This window comes from Macaca nemestrina, chromosome 12, assembly GCF_043159975.1.
Source record: "Macaca nemestrina isolate mMacNem1 chromosome 12, mMacNem.hap1, whole genome shotgun sequence".
Taxonomy (NCBI): domain Eukaryota; kingdom Metazoa; phylum Chordata; class Mammalia; order Primates; family Cercopithecidae; genus Macaca; species Macaca nemestrina.
In genome coordinates this window covers 132,388,713-132,408,217 of record NC_092136.1, presented here as the reverse complement: position 1 = coordinate 132,408,217, position 19,505 = coordinate 132,388,713, and the positions used below count along the sequence as shown (strand labels likewise).

Here is a 19,505-nt window from a genome sequence, read left to right as displayed (position 1 = left end):
TATTTATTGTATCACTTTCAAACCACTTGTGTTTGTTTTCTCTCTTTCTGTTTGTCAAAAGTTAAGTTACAATTCCAGCCACTTGTCACTTAAAAGATGACAGTTATTACTCAGAGCTACAAAGGCACTTATTGCAATAGCAGCTCTGTATTGAAGCAACAGCACTCACTATAAATACGCTTGCCAGATCATGAGGATTTTGTCAAGCACATCCCTCTTAGCCATTGCTGCACAATTATCATGGGTGCACCTAGAGTTCCGCTGAGAGACAGGGGTCAATACTTGAGTGATCTGAGGTTGAGGCAATCTATAGGCCTTTGGGTTTTCATTCCAGTTCCTTCACTGGTCTCCACTTTGGGCAATGTTTGACTGAAGTACACTGGGAAGGCTGGTGCTCCAGATGGCCTTCCCCACTTATTCTTCATTGCTCCCACTGAATATGTGACATGATCACTCTTCCACTTTCCAAGTGGTAAGAAAACAGTCAGTTACTGGCTGGGCTTTGGCTAGCGAGAAAGGCTTGGCCTGGACTGTGGCTGTGGTTCTATTACAACCAATGGCCATGGTGCTAGGGAAAGACCAATGCTTAAGTCACCCATGGTAGCGTCCAGGTGAAAAACATAGCCGCCTTCATCATTTGCTGAGATTCCTTCCATCAGTTTAGCTTAAAAACCAGAGACCAGTTCTCTTGTTTTAAAGGTTCACTCTTAGGAAGAAAGGGGCCATGCATTGGTATGTCTGTGTGTGTGCACATGTGCAAATGTGTGGACCTATGCATATAGGCATGTGGGTAGTAAACATTTGAAATAGGGACTCCAACCCTGTTGAACATAGTAATTAGTTATCTTTATTATTTCTTTTTAAAGACCCCTGTCCAACCATGTATCAGTCAGTTTGCATTGTTATTAAGGAATACCTGAGACTGGGTAACTTAAAAAGAGGTGTAATTAGCTCACGGTTCTGCAGACTGTACGGGAAGCATGGTGCCCACATCTGCCGTCTTCTAGTGAGGCTTCAGGGAGATGTTACTCATGGCGGAAGGCAAAGGGGAAGCAGTGTATCACATGGCAAGAGAGAGCAAGAAAGGAGGCAGGAGAGGTGCCATACTGTGTTAAACAACTGGATCTTACATGAAGCCACACAGCAAGGACTCACTCATTACTGTGAGGATGGCACCAGATCATTCATGAAGGACCCGCCCCCATGAGCCAGACACCCCCCACCTGGACCCACCTCCAACACTGGGGATTACCTTTACATGAAATTTGGAAGGGACAAACCATATTAACCCAATCTACATTATTTTTTTCCCAGGAACATCTTTTTTTTCTCTCTAATTGTGGTCATTGGCCTATTGTTTAAACGAAATGAGATTGTGGTTTCTATGCCTCCCTTGTTACTTCTCTCTTCCATTTTAGATCTCTGCATACTTCCTGGAGGATTTTGTCAGTGTGAGAAAGGATAAACCCAGCTGCAATTATACATTAAGGATTTCCTCCAGTAGAGGCCTTGCCAGGTGACATTGTTAAACATGGCATACTGCCTACTAAGTACTTGGCTTGGTCAAGGGTATTGTATGGCACATTTGTAACTACAGGTTTATACTTAGAAGTTCTAACGTACTTTCAGGATGAGTGTGGTGGCTCACGCTTGTAATCCCAGCACTTTGAGAGGCCGAGGCAGGCTGAATGCCTGAGGACAGGAGTTCGAGATCAGCCTGGCCAACATGGCAAAACCCGCCTCTATTAAAAATACAAAAACTGGTTGGGTGTGGTGGTGCACGCCTGTAATCCCAGCTACTCGGGAGGCTGAGGCAGGAGAATTACTTGAACCTGGGAGGTGGAAGTTGTACTGAACTGAGAGGCTGAGGCAGGAGAATTGTTTGAACCTGGGAGGCAGAGGTTGCAGTGAGCCGAGATCATGTCACCACACTCCAGCCTGGCCAACAGAGTGCGACTGTGTCTCAAAACAAAAAAACAAAAACAAAAATGAAGTTCTAAGATACCCTCTTTCTCGTCAGCTTCGTTTTTTATAGATTTGGCTCAGTGGTTTGTCCACACAGGAAAGACGGGTTTCCAGGCCTGGCAGGCTGAGTGCAGGCAGGCTTCCTGAAACAAGTTGCCTTTGAGGTGGATGCGTTTTGGGTAGAGGTTGGGATACTTTGGAAGAAGGTGGGAGAAACTTCCACGTCCTGCCCTGAGATAGACCCCTGTTGCCTTTCCACAATGTTGCCAACGGAACCACCTGAAGTTCTACTTTTTGCTGTCTGGTAGCTCTTTCTTTTGGAGAGACTCAAGCTGCGTACAGCCTGGCTGGCAGCCTCCTTGGCGCCTGAGCTCCTGACATTTCTGATGGCCGCCTCTGGCTGCACCACACAGGCCTGCTCATGGCAGCACACAGAGCTACAAGAAAAACCTAAATTTAAATGTTAAAGAGCTTTTGTTCATTACCGGTGGCATTTTCCCCCCCATTTGTCACTTGGAGCGGAGCTGTGACTCTTTTAATATCAAACAAATAATAAGCTCCCTCTAAAGTGATTTTTCTGACAAGGAGCTCAATATATTAAACTTTATCTATATTTTAATAGCCAATTTCACACCAAACTGCCTTCTTAATAATGTATTTACCACCTGGGGATATTATTCCAACCCATCTGGAAAGAATTGGAAATTAACTGTCCCTAAACCGAGTCTGTGTGTGCTTTACACTTGCTGTAGGAAACAGCGGTGTCATTGCTAGGGAGGGGGCTGGGGCAAGAGGGGGCCTCACCACCTGGGGAGGGTGAGATCTGGAAGAGAAATGATAGTAGGTTTAGAGACACGAATTCCTTCTTTAGATAGGGCAGGACTACTGGGAGCAGGAACTGTTCCCACAGCATTTTCAAGAAGTATAGGACTTTCTTTGCTAGCAACTTGCAGCTAGTTGACATCACACACGTTTCCTATCATCTGATCTTTTCTTTCCTCATCTGTGGAGAGAGGGAATTTGGCTAGATGACTTCAGAGGTCTTTTGTATGTATACTTAGGGTTTGTCTTAGTGTGTTTGGGTTGTTGCAACAAAATACCATAAACTGGGTGGCTTACAACAGAGATTTATTTCTCATACTTCTGGAGGCTGGAAACCCACTCTCCAGGCATCAGCAGATTGGGCATCTGGCGAGGGCCTACTTCCTGCTTCATAGATGGGTTTTGTCACTGCTCTCACGTGGCAGATGGGGTGAGGTGTCTCATTTGAGCTTCTTTAATGAGGTCACCTATCCCATTCATGAGGGCTCCATCCTCATGACCTAATCAACTCCCAAGAGCCCCCACCTTCTAACACTGTCACATTGGGGGTCGAGATTCCCACATATAAAATTTGGAGGGTCACAAATATTCAGATCATAGAAGGGTTCTCTCTGGAAAATGCCTTTTTTATGCCTAACCGCAATGTGAATGGTGTTGGGGATTGTTTTTTCACCTTTTTGGTTATGAACATCTATGAAAACTGACAAAGATGGGAGGCCGTAAAGAAATTAATTAAAGAAAATAAGACACCTTTAGAGTAGACAGAAAAACTCACAGGGGTGGGGATTGGAGCATGAATAGGCCCACAGTAGCCATGCTAACAAGTAAACACAGGCTCCCTCCCAGTGAGAAGACAGGGAGAGAGTGCCCCTTTGCCTCATAGACTCACACGTGTAAGCCACTGGGCAAACTCTGCTCAATGCACTCAGCTGTATTCAGCAAACACTATCAAACTCACACTCTAATGTGAGGACGTATTTGCAGATTATCACATGATGGCATCATGGGTTCCATCATGATGCCCTGGGGATGTTTCTTGGGGGACTCAGCAGGGCTTACCAAGGAGACTGGATATTTTAACTGCACCTCGAAGGATGGGCAGGCAACCACAGGACATTCAAATCAGATGGCAGAACTGTGCCAAGCCCAATTTTGTGGCATCTGACAGGAGAAAGAATGTTTCTAGGGGTCAGGCAAGTTCTTGGTCCCAATGTCAGGATGTGAACCTCCTGTGAGGGCTAAAACCAACCAACTTAGGGACCCTGAAGGGAAGACCTGGTTTTAATGACTCTATGGATAGAAAATGTGTCCAGGATAACCCCAGAGAAAGTATCAGCTCCAAGATGTGCTTGGTGTAGGTCAAGATTCCAAGAGTGAAAGAAGCAGCTAACTCTGTGAGGCAGGAATTAGTGTTTGTGGAAAGCACACAGGCTCTTGGACTCAGCCAAAATAAGATGAAACATGATGCAGCTCCTCTGGGAAGCCCCAGCCAGGAGTCTTCTCTTGAGAGTCCATGGTGGATGATGATGAGGGTCCCTGCCATCCTCCCACCGCCATCCACAGATCTTGCTCGGTTCCCAGTTGCCTAGGGAGCACGTGAGCCCCAGCATTGCGGTGTGGATGGCATGTGCATGGATACAGCACTATCTCTCCAGTTGTGTCCCCAGTCATGTCTGGGATGTGTCAATCAGAGGCAGATGAAAAGGATAGCATTTCCAGGAGGAACAAATGACAGGGCATCAGCTCACTGGTGTTCTTAGTAGAGGGAAGTGTATTTAATTCACCAACTCAGAACAGAAAGATCTACATGGGAAGGGAACACCTGATGAGATATTTGGTGGCCCGGGCTGATAGCACGGCCACAGAAAAATCAGAAAGCAGTGGTATCGGAAGGCTGCCCTATCTAATCCTGTGCCTCCATTCCCTTCCCAGGGCCTTGGGAGCAGGTACTCATGTGCAGATATGTGTGAGGGTGAGAGCACAGGAGTGATAGCTATCTCTCAGGTCCTGGGGACCTAGAGTCCCAAATTAATAAGCAGACAAGAAGACTAACTGTGACAGACAGGTCAAGGAGGAGAGGGGTAAAAGGCTCCTTTAATCCTGCAGTCAGAGGATGTGCAATGCTGACAGTTACCTGGGGACCCAGAGATACCAGGCTCCCTAACTTAATCAGACAGATAACGGGAGCTGCCTCGGTAGAGGCTGCACCAGGAAAAGTGGAACAATAGGAGGCGGCCCCTTAGGGCCTGTGCTGCTACAGAGATAATAAACTATATAGAAATCTGTCACTGAGTGATAAATGATGAATTAGAATCAATTATATGTTTAAAATAATAGACATCCTTGTCTTCCCTACTGGAAGTGGAATGGCTTTGACTGGCCTCAGAGGTGCCAACAGAGCAGGGACTCTCTCCATGGAGCCGTGTGTGCCAGGCACACTAAAATTACTGACGTAGACTTTTCTGGCCAGACTGTCTTGTTCTGTGGTTCTGGTGAAAAAAAAAAATGCATAGAAAGTTATGAGTCAAGTTTTTTTGTTTTTTTTTTTTTTTGAGATGGAGTCTCTCTCTGTTGCCCAGGCTAGAGTGTAGTGGTGTGATTGTGGCTCACTGCAACCTCTGCCCTCTGCCTCCAGGGTTCAAGTGATTCTTTTGTCTCAGCCTTCCAAGTAGCTGGGACTATGCCCAGCTAATTTGTGTGTGTGTGTGTGTGTGTGTGTATATATATATATATATATATATATATATTTTTTTTTTTTTTTCCAGTAGAGATGGGGTTTCACCATACTGGCCAGGCTGGTCTCGAACTCCTGACCTCATGATCTGCCCGCCTTGGCCCCACAAAGTGCTGGGATTACAGGCACGAGCCACCGTGCCCAGCTATGAGTCAAGTTTTAATCTTTATCCCTCTTTCCACCCATACATTTGCCTTCAAATCCTGTATCAGAACCAAACCACTTGATGAGCAATGGGAGTAAGGAAGTCTCAGACAAGGTATTTTCTCTGTGCCTTTGTTGTTGTTGTTGTTGTTTTTGAGACGGAGTCTCGCGCTGTCGCCCAGGCTGGAGTGCAGTGGCCGGATCTCAGCTCACTGCAAGCTCCGCCTCCCAGGTTTGCGCCATTCTCCTGCCTCAGCCTCCCGAGTAGGTGGGACTACAGGTGCCCGCCACCTCGCCCGGCTATTTTTTTGTATTTTTTAGTAGAGACGGGGTTTCACTGTGTTAGCCAGGATGGTCTCGATCTCCTGACCTCGTGATCCGCCCGTCTCGGCCTCCCAAAGTGCTGGGATTACAGGCTTGAGCCACCGCGCCCGGCTGCCTTTTGTTTTTTTGGGGGCACAACATGCTTCATAACCCCATCTACAATGAGGACAGACATTGGTGAAAAATATGCTATCTGCATAGAACTCTCCTTCAAAGGGAATTGCTATTGAAGAAGAGACTTGAGTGTTTCCTAAGCAGCAGGGAGCCGAACAAGACCCCTGGATGGCGGTGGGAGGACGGCCAGGACCCTCATCATCATCCACCATGGACTCTCAAGAGAAGACTTCTGTCTGGGGCTGCCCAGAGGAGCTGCATCATGTTTCATCTTATTTTGGTTGATTCCAAGAGCCTGTGTGTTTTCCACAAACACTAATTCCTGCCTCACAGAGTTAGCTGCTTCTTTCACTCTTGGAATCTTGACCTACATCAAGCACATCTTGGAGCTGATACTTTTTCTGAGGTTATCCTGGACACACTTTCTATCCGTAGAGTCATTAAAACCAGGTCTTCCCTTCAGGGTCCCTAAGCTGGTTGGTTTTAGCCCTCACAGGAGGTTCATGTCCTGCTGACATTGGGAGCAAGAACTTGCTTGACCCCTATAAACACTCTTCTAGGAGTCTTTTAAAGGGAAGTATTGAAGGTAGATTTTTGGCATTTATTTAAAGAATCGAATTCTCTTCCTCAAAAGTTTTATCCCCTTTATTTCCCTGCTCTCCTTCAATCATATGAACACAGTCAACATCAAAGAAAAGAAGGAAAAAAGAAGGAAGGAAGGAAAGAAGGAAGGAAGGAAGGAAAGAAGGAAGGAAGGAAGGAAGGAAGGAAGGAAGGAAAGAGAGACAGAGAGGGAAGAAGGGAGGGAGGGAAGGAGAAATTTTAGCTTCTTTTTAGCATTTTGAATTCCAATTCCAACTTTCCACATTCTCTTTTATTGTTATCACTACTACTACTCCTGTGACTACTAATACTATTATTTAGTAAGAGCCCTAGCCCCTAGATGTAAGTTTGCCTTTACAAACGAGCACAGCACACTTCATTTGGGTTGTCATATAATCCAAATACAATATCCTCCCTCTGGCTCCTGTCTGCCTAGCAAACTTCCATTCATTCTTGAGCTACCCGCTCACGTTTAGTCTTCTTGGCAAAGCTCTCTCTGACCACCACTTCCCTCCATAATATGAAACATTCTCCCTTCATACTGTCTTAGTTGCAGATTTACATATTTGGTTATGCTGCACTCATCACAATGCCCTGGTAGATAGTAAAGTGATGGCTACTTAGGGGCTTGGGTTTCATAGTCAGCTATTTACCAACCATGTGATCTATAAAGAGTTATTTGTGCTTTTAGAGTCTCAGTTTTCTCAGCTGACACATGGGTATGACAATAACAGTATTGAACTCCTAGGGCTGCTGTGCACCTTAAATGAAAGGAGGCATGTAAAGTGTCTGTGTCTACTAAGCGTTCGGTAAATAGTGGTTGCTGAGGTTCTTATAACCTTACATTGCTTCCATTCATTTGATTGTATGTCCGCATTGTTCACAAGAATATAAGGATCTTGAGGGCAGGCGCTGTGTTCCCTTTCGCTGGTATAATTCCAGCACCAAGAACAGAGCCTGGCATCTGGAGGCAGCTCCGCACGTTTAATTTAAACTGAACTGAAACAGCACAGAAGGCAGAGTTAAAGTCAGGTACCCGTGGGTGGTGCGTCCACTGGGACCATGAGGGATTGCAAACGCGGCTTACACGTGAAAATCCCTGCCCTGAGCCTTCACCAGACTCGGCACTGCCTTGGCCCGCTCCAAGCAGTTATTTGTGTGCCCGGTCGCTGGTAGTTCCTTCCCAGGCAGCCCCGGTACCCGCGCTGCCCCTTCGCCGCGAGCCTCCAGCAGCTCCTCCCGTGCGGCGGGGGCGCCACCCCGACGGCCGCCCCTGAGCCTTCGCCGCGAGCCTCCAGCAGCTCCTCCCGTGCGGCGGGGGCGCCACCCCGACGGCCGCCCCTGCGCCTTCACCGCGAGCCTCCAGCAGCTCCTCCCGTGCGGCGGGGGCGCCACCCCGACGGCCGCCCCTGAGCCTTCGCCGCGAGCCTCCAGCAGCTCCTCCCGTGCGGCGGGGGCGCCACCCCGACGGCCGCCCCTGCGCCTTCGCCGCGAGCCTCCAGCAGCTCCTCCCGTGCGGCGGGGGCGCCACCCCGACGGCCGCCCCTGAGCCTTCGCCGCGAGCCTCCAGCAGCTCCTCCCGTGCGGCGGGGGCGCCACCCCGACGGCCGCCCCTGAGCCTTCGCCGCGAGCCTCCAGCAGCTCCTCCCGTGCGGCGGGGGCGCCACCCCGTCCGCCGCCCGCTTTCCCCCAGCCCTTCCCTCTCCCCTCCTGGGCTCTGCCTCCGTGTCCTCGCGCCGACCTGGTAGGTTTAGTCTTTTATGTGGTCCTGTATCAAAAGTTTAATTAGAAAATCGCGCCTGGGCTTTTTTTAATAGCCCGAGTTCCGGCCGTAAAAGCCCTGGACGTGGTCCCGCGCGCGCCGGCTTCTGGCAGGAGCGCACCAGCCGCTGCAGCGCGGGGACGCCCGCCCTGAACCTTATTTACATTCGGACTAACAATAGCTCTGGAACCTGGCTATAAATAATTTCTGGGGAAGAGTTGTCTAATTAAACGTGCAGCAGCAAGGAAAGTGCTTTAACCACAAGGCTGGTGTCCTAATGAACGTAATCACTGGATGGGGACAGCTTAGGAATCGCATCCAGACGTCTCCCCGCGGAGGCGGAAAGATGCGGGGAAGAATACTCAGGGAGACTTTCCAATCAATATTTAATTGTGCAGTGTGTTCCACTCGTTAGAGGGCCTCTTTTTTTCCTTCCCTTTTCCCATACCCAGAGGTAGAAAGGATTTCAAAATGCAGTTTTGTGGGGCGGCCTCAGCCTCAGATTCCACGGGGGTAGTTGTCAGTGGTCTGTCAATGTCTAGAAATGATCTGAACACATAAAATGTATTAATTAATAAGTAGTGGCACTTATAGGTGCTGAATTTAGAGACAAAGGTAAGGCTGATTCCAACTGATTCCAGATTTTTCTCTGTCCCCGTCTATGGTATTTCCAGACTCTGGGCTCGTGGAGGGCAGGGGCTTCGTGTGCAGTGTGTTCTGTCCTTTGTAAGTAGGGAGCTGGGCAGCGCATCCACCACCCTGGAGGGCATGAAGAAGATGAAATGGGTCCTTCCTGCCTGGTGTCATTCATGGAGGGGCAGCCACTCCTGCTGGCATCTCAACGGTGGTTAGCAAACCCAGAGGGATGTCAGCCCAAGGCATCCATGCTCGTTTCTGCTTCATTAGAAACAGACAATATAACATCAGCCAGATGGAAAAGGACACAGGATGCAGGGTGGTTTTCCTTCTGTGTTCCTATTAACATGCTCCTGAGGACAGAAAGGTGCCATGGGAGGAAGAACAGCACACTGTCATACTGTGTGTGGGTGGCACAGGATTCACGTGTGTATACAGATTGACCTAGATGCATAGTAAGCACATGCATGTGTATGTAAACCTCAGGTGGGCAGATACGTGTGTACATAGACATGCACGTCCTGGTGCTGCACTAGGGATGACATAGTTATGTTGCTATGGTAACGGGCATGCTCTTGAAACCAAGGCAAACCAGTGGAAGGAGGTTGGGAAGCAGGAGCTGGGGAGGGTGTGGATCTGCAGAGGAGCCTGGGGCTGAACTGCAGCACAAACTCCTAACCAGCACTGCTAACCAGTGCTTGTATCCTAGCCCTCCTCCCATGCACAGAGATGAAAGAGCAGGAGTGCGGGCACCTGTGATTAATCGAATTCACCACTGGATGTCAGCGTTGCTCCAGCCAATTAGAAAACAAACAGCCATTCCAATAATCTGCTTGTAACAAGGAAGTTTGATCTTTAGGCAGCAATCAGTTTATGGTATGAATGTACTGGGGAAGGGGAGGGTTAGACAACAGCCTTCTGACAGAACCCCAAAGGGAAAATTATCAAATTCTAAAGTTGTCATTTTTGCCCTTTAATCATAACCTCCATGTTTCCTCCAGCACCCCTTGTTCCCCATTCATTATTCTCCCTCAGTTAACACTTCCTAATGAACCATCCAATATTTCCCTTTAGTTTGCTCATTGCCTGCCTCTCCCCTGATACACACACAAGAATTTCAACTCTATAATGGCAAGGAATTTTGTTTTTGTTCTGTCGCACCCTTCATGCTTAAAACACTGCTTGGCAAAAAGGAGATGTCTGACAAATATTTGTTTAAAATAGATACATATATAAGTAAATGAATTAATGAGATAATGAAATGTGGTCAATGAATAAAAATGGAGACAGATATTATTGCAATATGAATAGGAGTTTCTCTTTCTTCTCTGAAATAAGTATATATATACATTTTATATATATATACACATATATTTCAGAGAAGAAATATGTGTATGGATGAGTGAGTGTGTATGTGTGTGTATATATACATATATGACTAGAGAAAGAGCACAGAAGCAGTTGCCTAAACATCTGAAATACCAGGTTTGGAAGAGACTTTAAGCCAAGCCTTGGAGGGCTTTCTGAATTGAGTTATAGCTCTGCTTCTATTTTGTTTTGTGAACTTGGGAAGAAAACTTAGCATTTCTGAACCTTAGCTTCTTCATCATTACAATGGCTTCATCATAATAATATTGGTCCAACCTACCCCTTAAAGACTTACGAGGTCAAATGTTACAGTGTTAATCCACAATGTATTTTGCCTTGACTAATATATACCATATCTTGCCCAAGCCCTCTCTTACATGCTGTAAACACCGAGATCCTACACACACAGTATTGACAATGTAGATATTATAACCCTTTTCTGAAGGTGAACATAGAAATCATAAACCTTTTCCAGATATTTCACTTAACCCAAAGGTCTTAACTCTTAAGGTAAACTGCAGGGAAAACAGGGATCAGAAATCAACCTTGGAGTGGTCACATTTCCCACCCAACAAATGAAGGGACTGGGAGAAGAGCCTTCTCTTCAGAGGCGCGGGCCTCAGATTTGTGGCTGTTTCTGTATCTCCTGTTTTAGGGATATGTTGAAGGCCCGGGCTGCCATGGCAGCGAGCTAGCAACCTGCCAAATTTATATGTTTAAGTTTTAATAAATAAATTAAATTAAGCAAAAATAGGTCTGCACTATAGAACCCTTTCAAATTATTTACTGTGCTGTCACTTCGGGCTCGTTGATGCTTGTTAATATTTCAAATTTAATGATAAGCACCATTTATAAGCTAAATAAGACATTAGTTGCACTATACTGGCAGAAATGTACAAGGACACCGCTAATCTAAGGTGAAAAATGCATTATTGAGTGGAATTTAATTAGTAGATTTTGTTCTATTAGTGGCTTCTATATTGCATTTATGAAAATGAATACAAATATGATCCAGGCAATCTTTCCAGTGAGAAAATGTCACTGATAATCTAACTTCACTCCTACTCTTTAAAGCAGATGCAAGATGAAAATTGATGTCCTGATCTCTTTTCAGTCAAAAGATTTTCTAGTTTGTGATTCTAATAATAGCTAAATTATGGAGAGATGCCTTGTGTGACGCTTTGGCAGGTGTGAAGAGGTGTGTCCAGTGAGAATTAGTTTTAGACTTTTTTCTTATGGCAATCCTATGGGCAGTACCTGTCAGAGAATTAGGTCAGAATTATGGTTTGCTTAGCTGGTCAGGTCTAATTTGTCTGCATTATCTGTTCTGATTCTTCTATTGGGCAACATGGCCTTAGGAGAAAAGGCAAGACTTGGAATCGTATACCTGTGATTTCAATCATACTTTCATCATTTATAAGCTTTATGCAATTTATTTTCTTAAAGTAAGTACATAAGCTACCACATTTTATGAATCCACCCAGTAATTCAGTGAGGTTAGTTACCATTATGATCTCTGTTTTATAGATAAAGGCAAGACAGACTCGGAATGCTTGAGCTACTTGCTCTAGGTCACACAACTAAAAACTTCAGTTCTCTGCATTTTCCATTTTCTTATCGGATGATGGAGATTTGCCATATATTTAAAACGTGTATTCAATAAATGTTAGTCTAGACTCTCTGTTTCCTCCAGTTCCTTACTTTCTGGTGGCATCTTGGAAAGGACATAGAGGGCCGGTGACCAGGATTCTTATTTCTAGGTGACAAATGTAAAGTCTTTCCTGGCCTCAGCTCTCTCATATGACAAATAGGAAAATAGAATGCCTACCTTTCCTACTGAGGTAGTTGTGAAAATCAGCTGGACAGCCATAGTGGGGTGTTGTACAAATGTAAAGTGTCAGTGTTATTAATGTAGGCAATCATTCTTTTGATTCTTTGCTAAATTGCATTGACAAATATCGAGAGAGGAGATGGCTGAGATTCATACTATAGGAGCATTTCTTTGCAATGAGTTCAGATCGAAGGTAAGTGCAGGCACTCTCTGAGTTACACGCATCTAACTTACGGAGATTCTGTGCATACAAAGAACTCGGTGCACCCCCTGTAGGAACCCACCATGACAAGCTGTGCTTGAGATTCTGTGCCTCTGGAAAGCATCTTTCTGGAATGACCCCGCCTGGTTTCAGTCATGGTTATGGCACTGTAGCTAGTGTGGATTGCTGTCTGAACCAAGCTTTCCTCTTCAATAGCTCCTATGTTCCTACACAGGGTGGCATGCTGCTCTGCCTGAGTCTTGGGATTCAGCAAACCTCAGCCCTTCTAATCCACACATACCCCGCATGATGTTGATCCTTCTGCCTTTATTTTCTTGCTATGACTTTGGTACATCAGGAAAATCATCCAAGGGTGATAAAATAAATGCATTTGTTAGGAATCTACCTAAGTTAACGGTACAGTGGAAGGCTTTATTCATTTTCTTTGAAAAGTAACCTCATAAGGGTAAGAGATATTTGATAGTCCAAGTGTTTTTCTTTTTTAAATGAACTTCAGGTGCACAGAATTGTATTATTTATAACCAGTGGCCCATGATTCACTCTCAGTATTCTATGTTTGAGCCCCTTTTTTATTTTTATTTAAAAAATAGTGTCATAAGCAACAACAGATCCACACCTCCACCTCTGAACACACACACACACACACACAAAAAAAAAAGCACCTCTGAACACACACACACACACACACACACACACACACAAAAGCTAGGGTCTTGGCATCAACCTGCATCTCCAGCTCATGGTCCTCCCCCATCCATCCTCCTTCCTGCCTCCTACCTTAGCCATCATTCAGAATTCCGTGTGTATCTTCTGCTTCCGTTTTCACACAATTACGTCACATACATATGAGTCTCGAAAATTATTTTTTAATTTTGGTATTTTTCATCTTCATAAATAGGACATGCATTTGATATATGTGATTTGGGGTTAGTTTTCACTTATTTATTTCTAAGATTATCCATAGTTTTGTGTGCTGCTGTAGTTCATTTGCGTTGGTGGAATATATTATTCTAATTTATGAGTGTTCCTCAGTTGGTTTATCCAATGTTATGTTGATGACTATTTAGACTGAACCAGTGATTTTTTCCTCTTGTGAATGGGGTTGCTATGAACATATCTTCTTGGGTCACAGAGTTTGGGAATGTTTAAATACGGAAGGTGTTGCCAAACTGCTTACCAGAGCAGCAACTTCTCCTCTCACCAGCAATGGATGAAGATCCTGAACTTTTGCAGCTTCTCCAATACTTAGTAGTGCCCGGCATTTGAATGTTTGCCAATGGAGTCTGTGTAAAATGCAACGTCATTGTAGTTTTTAGAATCCACAGAATATTTCTTCATAAGTGTTTCCTCCTCTCTGCTATGCTTGTTCATTTATTTTGCTCATTTTTCTACTGTATTGCTGTGCTCTTCTCATTGACTTATTATTAGAATTTCTTTAAATACTCTTGACATTAATTTTTGTCAGTTATATGAATAGCTCCATTTTCAATCTAATTGAGATAATTAGTCCAGAGACTAAAGGAAGCATGAATTTATTTTATCCTTTGATCAAATAAACCCACTATTCCTGACCTCACCTCATCGCCTTTAATCTTCTATTCTGCAAAACTAGCAGAGGGAGTGACATTGTGTCAGAACTAGAGAGAAAACTGTATTCATTAGTGGATTCCAAGGGGAACAAACAGGGCGAGGGAGACCTAAAGCAAAAGCTTCATGTTATTTATTCTTAAAAAAGGCCGAGCAGCCCTCCCTATTTCTGTCTAGCTTTAATTAGTGGACATTCTTGATGCCTTTACCATCTTCTCACAAAGGGGACTATCTTTTTCCAAAGTAATCAAAGAATTACGGAGGAGTCTTTCTTTCTGTACTTCCCTTGGCAGAGATGAGATAGACATTGGAAAAAGCATATAGGGATACATTATTCATGCAGATGAGTCTCACAATTCAATGGAGCTAATTAGGAAAATGATGGAGTAAATTAGCACTTTATGCAAGTGTATTAATATTAATAAAACTGCCATTTTACCCTGAGGTTAAAACAGAAGAGGAGAAAAACACAGCCTTGACCAGTAAGTCAACTCTCAGCCTGGCTGCTTGCTGGAACGCTGACCACCGTCATCCATTCTGGGTGATCTTGTTCCTTTTCTGTCATCAAAATTGTCCTAATAAAAAAAGAGAAATATTTCAAAGGCACAGATGAGCTGTCCTTGTTTTATTGTTTTGGTTACTTGAAAGCAAATTCTGCATTTCCTTTCTTGTTGAGTCATAACTAACAGCACATTCTTGTTTACATGGTAATTTCAAATCCATAATCTGATTTAAGTTTTGCAACTAACTTATGAGGCAAAGTGCTGATATTTTCCCCATTTATAATTTAATAATTTGTCCACACGCAAGAAATGATAACCCTCTGAGGGGACTGTGAGAAGAAAATTTGAGCATTCCTTGACAACAGTTTTGTGGGGGACCGGGGTGAAGGGAGGCCTTGGGGAAAGAATGATTTCTATGCCGATGCCCTCAGGAGCTAGTTGGTGGAGCACAGGGAAGACGCCATGCTTCCTTTTTCTCCATTCGTTCATTCATTTCTCTCCATATCCATTCTCATAGCCACTGCCTTGGCTCTAGCACCATCCTGGTCTCCACTCTTGCCCCCTAAAATACATTCTTCAACTGTGGTTAGAGTAGTCATTTCAAATCACAAATCTGATTGTGCCACCCTAGCCCAGCTATGAGCCTTTTGTTACTTCTGAAAGCCAGAATTAACACAAATTCTCTAGCAACGGGCCTTTCACGAACCGCTAGCTTATCTCTGCATCCTTATTTCCGTCCGGTCCCACGTTCTCCATCTCATTTCTCATGTTCCAGCCACACGGAACTGCTTGCTGCCCCACGTACATGCAGAGACCCCTCGGTCTTCAGGTTCTTACATCTACGTGAAAGCTGTCTCCCCTAGGCCCCATTGCCTGACTCCTCAGGCTGGCAGCGTAGATGTCATTCTTTCCCCAGTGCTTCTCGTCATCCCTCTCACTTACAAAACTGTTGTGAAGGAATGCTCAAATTTTCATCTCATCGCCCTCTCAGTGGGTTGCCATTTCCTAATCACTATCCAGGCTTCTCCACAAGGCAGACACTTTCTAGAGGACAGGGATTGGGGCACCTAGCACATTAGTTGTCATGAAGTGTTGTCAAAAGAAGAGGTGAAGAGGGAGAGAGTGGATGGATCACATGGTTACTTAGGGGAGGAAGAGTTAGAAACCCATCTTGAAGTCCTGTGCTCCTTCCCACATTCACATCGTCTCACTGGCTCACGTTTACCTCATTTCACTCAGAGTGCTGACTTGGATAACCTGTAAGAGTATTCATTAAAAGGTTCAACTTTCTCAAGACTCATTATTGGAATTCATTCCACATCTTCTGTAGATTTGCTTAAGTTTCTTCCAGAGGGTCATGGAATCTATAGGGAACTTCCTATTTTAGTTTACTGGATATTGTTTTTTCCTGATGGTAATAAACTCTCTATTACCCATTCTCATTTTAGTATTTTAAATCCTAAACCAAGTACCAATTTCCATTTAAAAGAAGAAAACCTTTCTAAAGGTACACAGATGTAGAACCCTTACAAGGTTAACTTTCTATATGTTTTCCAAGTATTTCCAAATTATGTATTTGTTCAAGTAATCCTTGATTTCATTCAAACCTGTTTATTGAGAAGGTCACCTATTATGGTCAGGCGAAGTGTTAGGTGCTTATTCTCATTTAGGATTAACTATGATAATAATCATGCACATTCCTAAATCTAGGATCCTGAGATGATCCTAAGTCTGTTAGAGACTGACTTCTCTCCTACTCTATTATTGAATGTGTAAAATTCAGTGACTTACTTAACCTTAATTGTCCTGTTTCTTAATCTGTAAAATGGTTATTATACTTTCTTTCATATCTACAGTGTTTACTGTAAAAAACTACTTGAGGTAGTTTTTAGTAAGAAAAACTGAGATATTTTCTCTAATCTCAAGGAATCCAGTCAGAGTGATAGATGACTAAGTCAGTGATTTTTCTACAATGAAATAATGGCTAAGTTAGAATTTTCAAGGAATGCTATGGGAAGACTGGAGGTTTTATGGGTATTTCCATTAGATTGAGGAAAAGGAAAGTCAAAAAAGTTTTCAGAGTTGATGCTTGATGTGAGTTCTAAAGGATGAATGACAGTTTGCTAGAGAAAGAAGAAGGCATCACAAAGACTTTCCAGGCAGTGGTAAAAGCACGTTTCAACAGGCTGATGTATGATACAGAATGATCTTTTTGGAAAAAGTAAGTAGCTCAGCATAGAGCACAAAGAAAGAAAAACTCGTGAAAAAGGTAGAAATGAAAAGCCAGAGAGACAATTGGAAAACTAAGAGAAAATACATTCAGATTAGCAGAACAGAATGATTTACTGCAGGGAAAAGGAATAATAGACCTATTAGGAGAGGCAGAGAAAAGTAGATTTGAAAATATGGAGGTGTGATAGGCTGAATTGTAAGATGGACCTAGTGCAGGTACCCTATATAATCCTCTCCTTTTGAGGGTGAATGGAACTTGTGAATATGACAGGATTTCACTCCTATGCTCAGGCTACATTAAATGAAAAGAATAGATTTTCCACATATGTGATTAGGTCCTTTACCAGTTTATTTTGAGTTAATCTAAGGGAATATTCTCTTGGTTAAGTCTGACCTAAAAGGTGAGAGCCGTTTGAAAGAAGAGAGAGGTTTGAGGTGACTGGGCTTTCTTTTGCTGGCCTTTCAGAAGCAAATGACCAGGTTGTGATAAGCCTATGGAGGGTTCTTATGGCAAGAACCTGAGGATGGTGTCTGGAAACAGAATGGCGACTTGCTAACAACTGGTAAGAAAATGGGAACTCTTGATCCACAACTGCAAGGAACCAAATTCTTTCAACCACCAGTAAGCTTAGAAGAGGACTCTGAGCCTCTGATGAGAACTACAGCCTTGGCCACCCCAGACCTTGATTTCTGCCTCGTGATATCCTAAGTAGAGTGCCCTGCTAACTCCTGCTCACAGAAACTACGGCAAAACAAACATGTTGTTTCAAGTTGATAAATTTGTGGGAATTTGTTCTATAACAATAAGAATTGAACACAGGAGGCCATGGGTGTCCTGGCTAAGGAAGTTGCAGTGGAACTGTGAGAATGAAAGCCAGATTATGTGTGCTGAAGAGTAAATGGAAGGTGTTGAATTCATGCTGGGTAGAGATGAGTAAATAAACAACCTTCTTAATGTGATGGAAGGAGCAGGTGTTCTATGGGGGAACAAAGGACAGGAGGGTAGAGAAGTACTTGGTGGTTTGGCTGAGCCTATGAGCAAAGTTGTTCATCATGGATATACCACGCACAACGCAAGAGAAGTAGAGGAAGTGGGTGGCAGGGTGAGTAGAACACTACTGGGGTGAAAATGTGAGAAAGTGCAGGTAACTGAAAGCTCTCAGGATTCTTGCTGTAAATAGATAGTGTTTTCAAGCCATTGCTGGTGGTCTCTGAAGCTTGCAAGAGTTCACTGTTTGGGGTCCAATCAGCAGTCAGTGGTCTTTGGTTCGAGTTCTAAGAAGGATGCTGGTGTGAGGTTGGGAGGAAGTATACATGGTGCTGGAGAATACTGGACAAGGCTCTGGGACCATCAGAGTTACAGCTGTGGCTCTGCCAGTTAGAGCCCTTTACCTTGGACTAGTTAACATTTTAAGCCCTGTTTTCCTTTTATACTTACGAAAAGGGAAAATAATGATTAACAATATATATTACTAAATATTGCAAGGATAAAAAAGATAATAAATATTGCAATACTTTGTAAAATGTATTAGTACGTCTTATTCAGTGTGCCAAATAGTAAGTGCTAATCCTTATTTCCCCAAGGCCCCAGTACTGAGGAATGTATAACATGTTGATTGCAATTATGTTGTAAGTACTTAATAAATATTTGTGAAATTCATCTTAAATGAATAATTATCGAGTAGTTATAAGGACTCTAAGAAAATAATAAGTGTTCAATACAGCTTACCTCTAACTGCAAGTTGTCTTACATCTCAGCAGACCTAAGCCTTGGGTTTAGATGGTGGCATAGCATACCGGATCCCTGTCAATGAAATAGTCACTCAGCTTTCTGGCCTTGGGAAAGATCACCTGGAGGGTCAGCCTAAAGCCCATTGGAAGCAGATGCTTTCCTGAATTTCACTCTTCTGTAAAACTTAGTTCTAGTAGTAGAAGTAGAATTATGAGGCGTCAATCACAGTGTGGCCCTCCAGGAACCTTCTGAGGAATTCAGACAATACTAAACTCAATGGATTAGAACTTGACAAAGTGGCTGTGGCACAAAGTCGTACTTACTAAGAAGGACATTACTTAGTGCTCTCTTTAATCTCTTTCTTTGTTTTCCTTCACTTTACCAGTAGAATGTTAATAGGCCATTAACATAATTGGCTTTGCCTCGGAAGAACACATAGCCATATGTGGGCAAGATGTGCTGATATTTTTATTTTAAAAATGTATGTAGATATGTGCGGTGCTTTGTGGAGGACTCCGTATAAATAAATAACTTTCCTGGGTGATATGGGAGACAGGGAAGAAGCAATAGCAGACATGGGCCTTGCTCTCAAAGTGCTTGAACCACTCCGTTTTGTTTGGGGATGAAGTGATAGAAAAATAAGATGTGATCTGGGTTCTCCAGGAGCTTACCCAGTAAATGAGGCAGGACCATAGACAGTGCACAAAGCAGCATGAGCAGCGAGAACAACACGCATGCAGTGCTCTGGGTGGTCACTCACCAGTCCCACCGGTGAGTCAGGACCGCACCTCTTTCTTCTTGCACTGCTGGTACCTGATGCAGTGTTGACACAGGAAGAAAAAATGAAATATTTATTGCTTGAGTAACTGAGAGGCTTTTATTAAAGTGAGAACTTGATGAAGTTGGCACCAGGCCTGGACCAATC

General features: G+C 43.9%; 1 protein-coding gene across 9 annotated transcripts in view; it reads left to right on the top strand.

Annotated features, from left to right (window-relative positions):
* The window catches only part of LOC105476165 (opioid binding protein/cell adhesion molecule like), a 1,438,816-nt gene that overhangs the window by 840,180 nt on the left and 579,131 nt on the right, over positions 1-19,505 (top strand). Inside the window, exon 1 of one of the 9 annotated variants that reach the window (XM_071076072.1) lies at positions 8,432-8,450. The exons of the other annotated variants lie outside the window; for them this stretch is intronic. The gene's annotated coding sequence lies outside the window, so the exon portion shown is untranslated. Of the gene's footprint in view, positions 1-8,431; positions 8,451-19,505 lie in introns of those variants that run through there. 9 annotated transcript variants of the gene reach the window in all.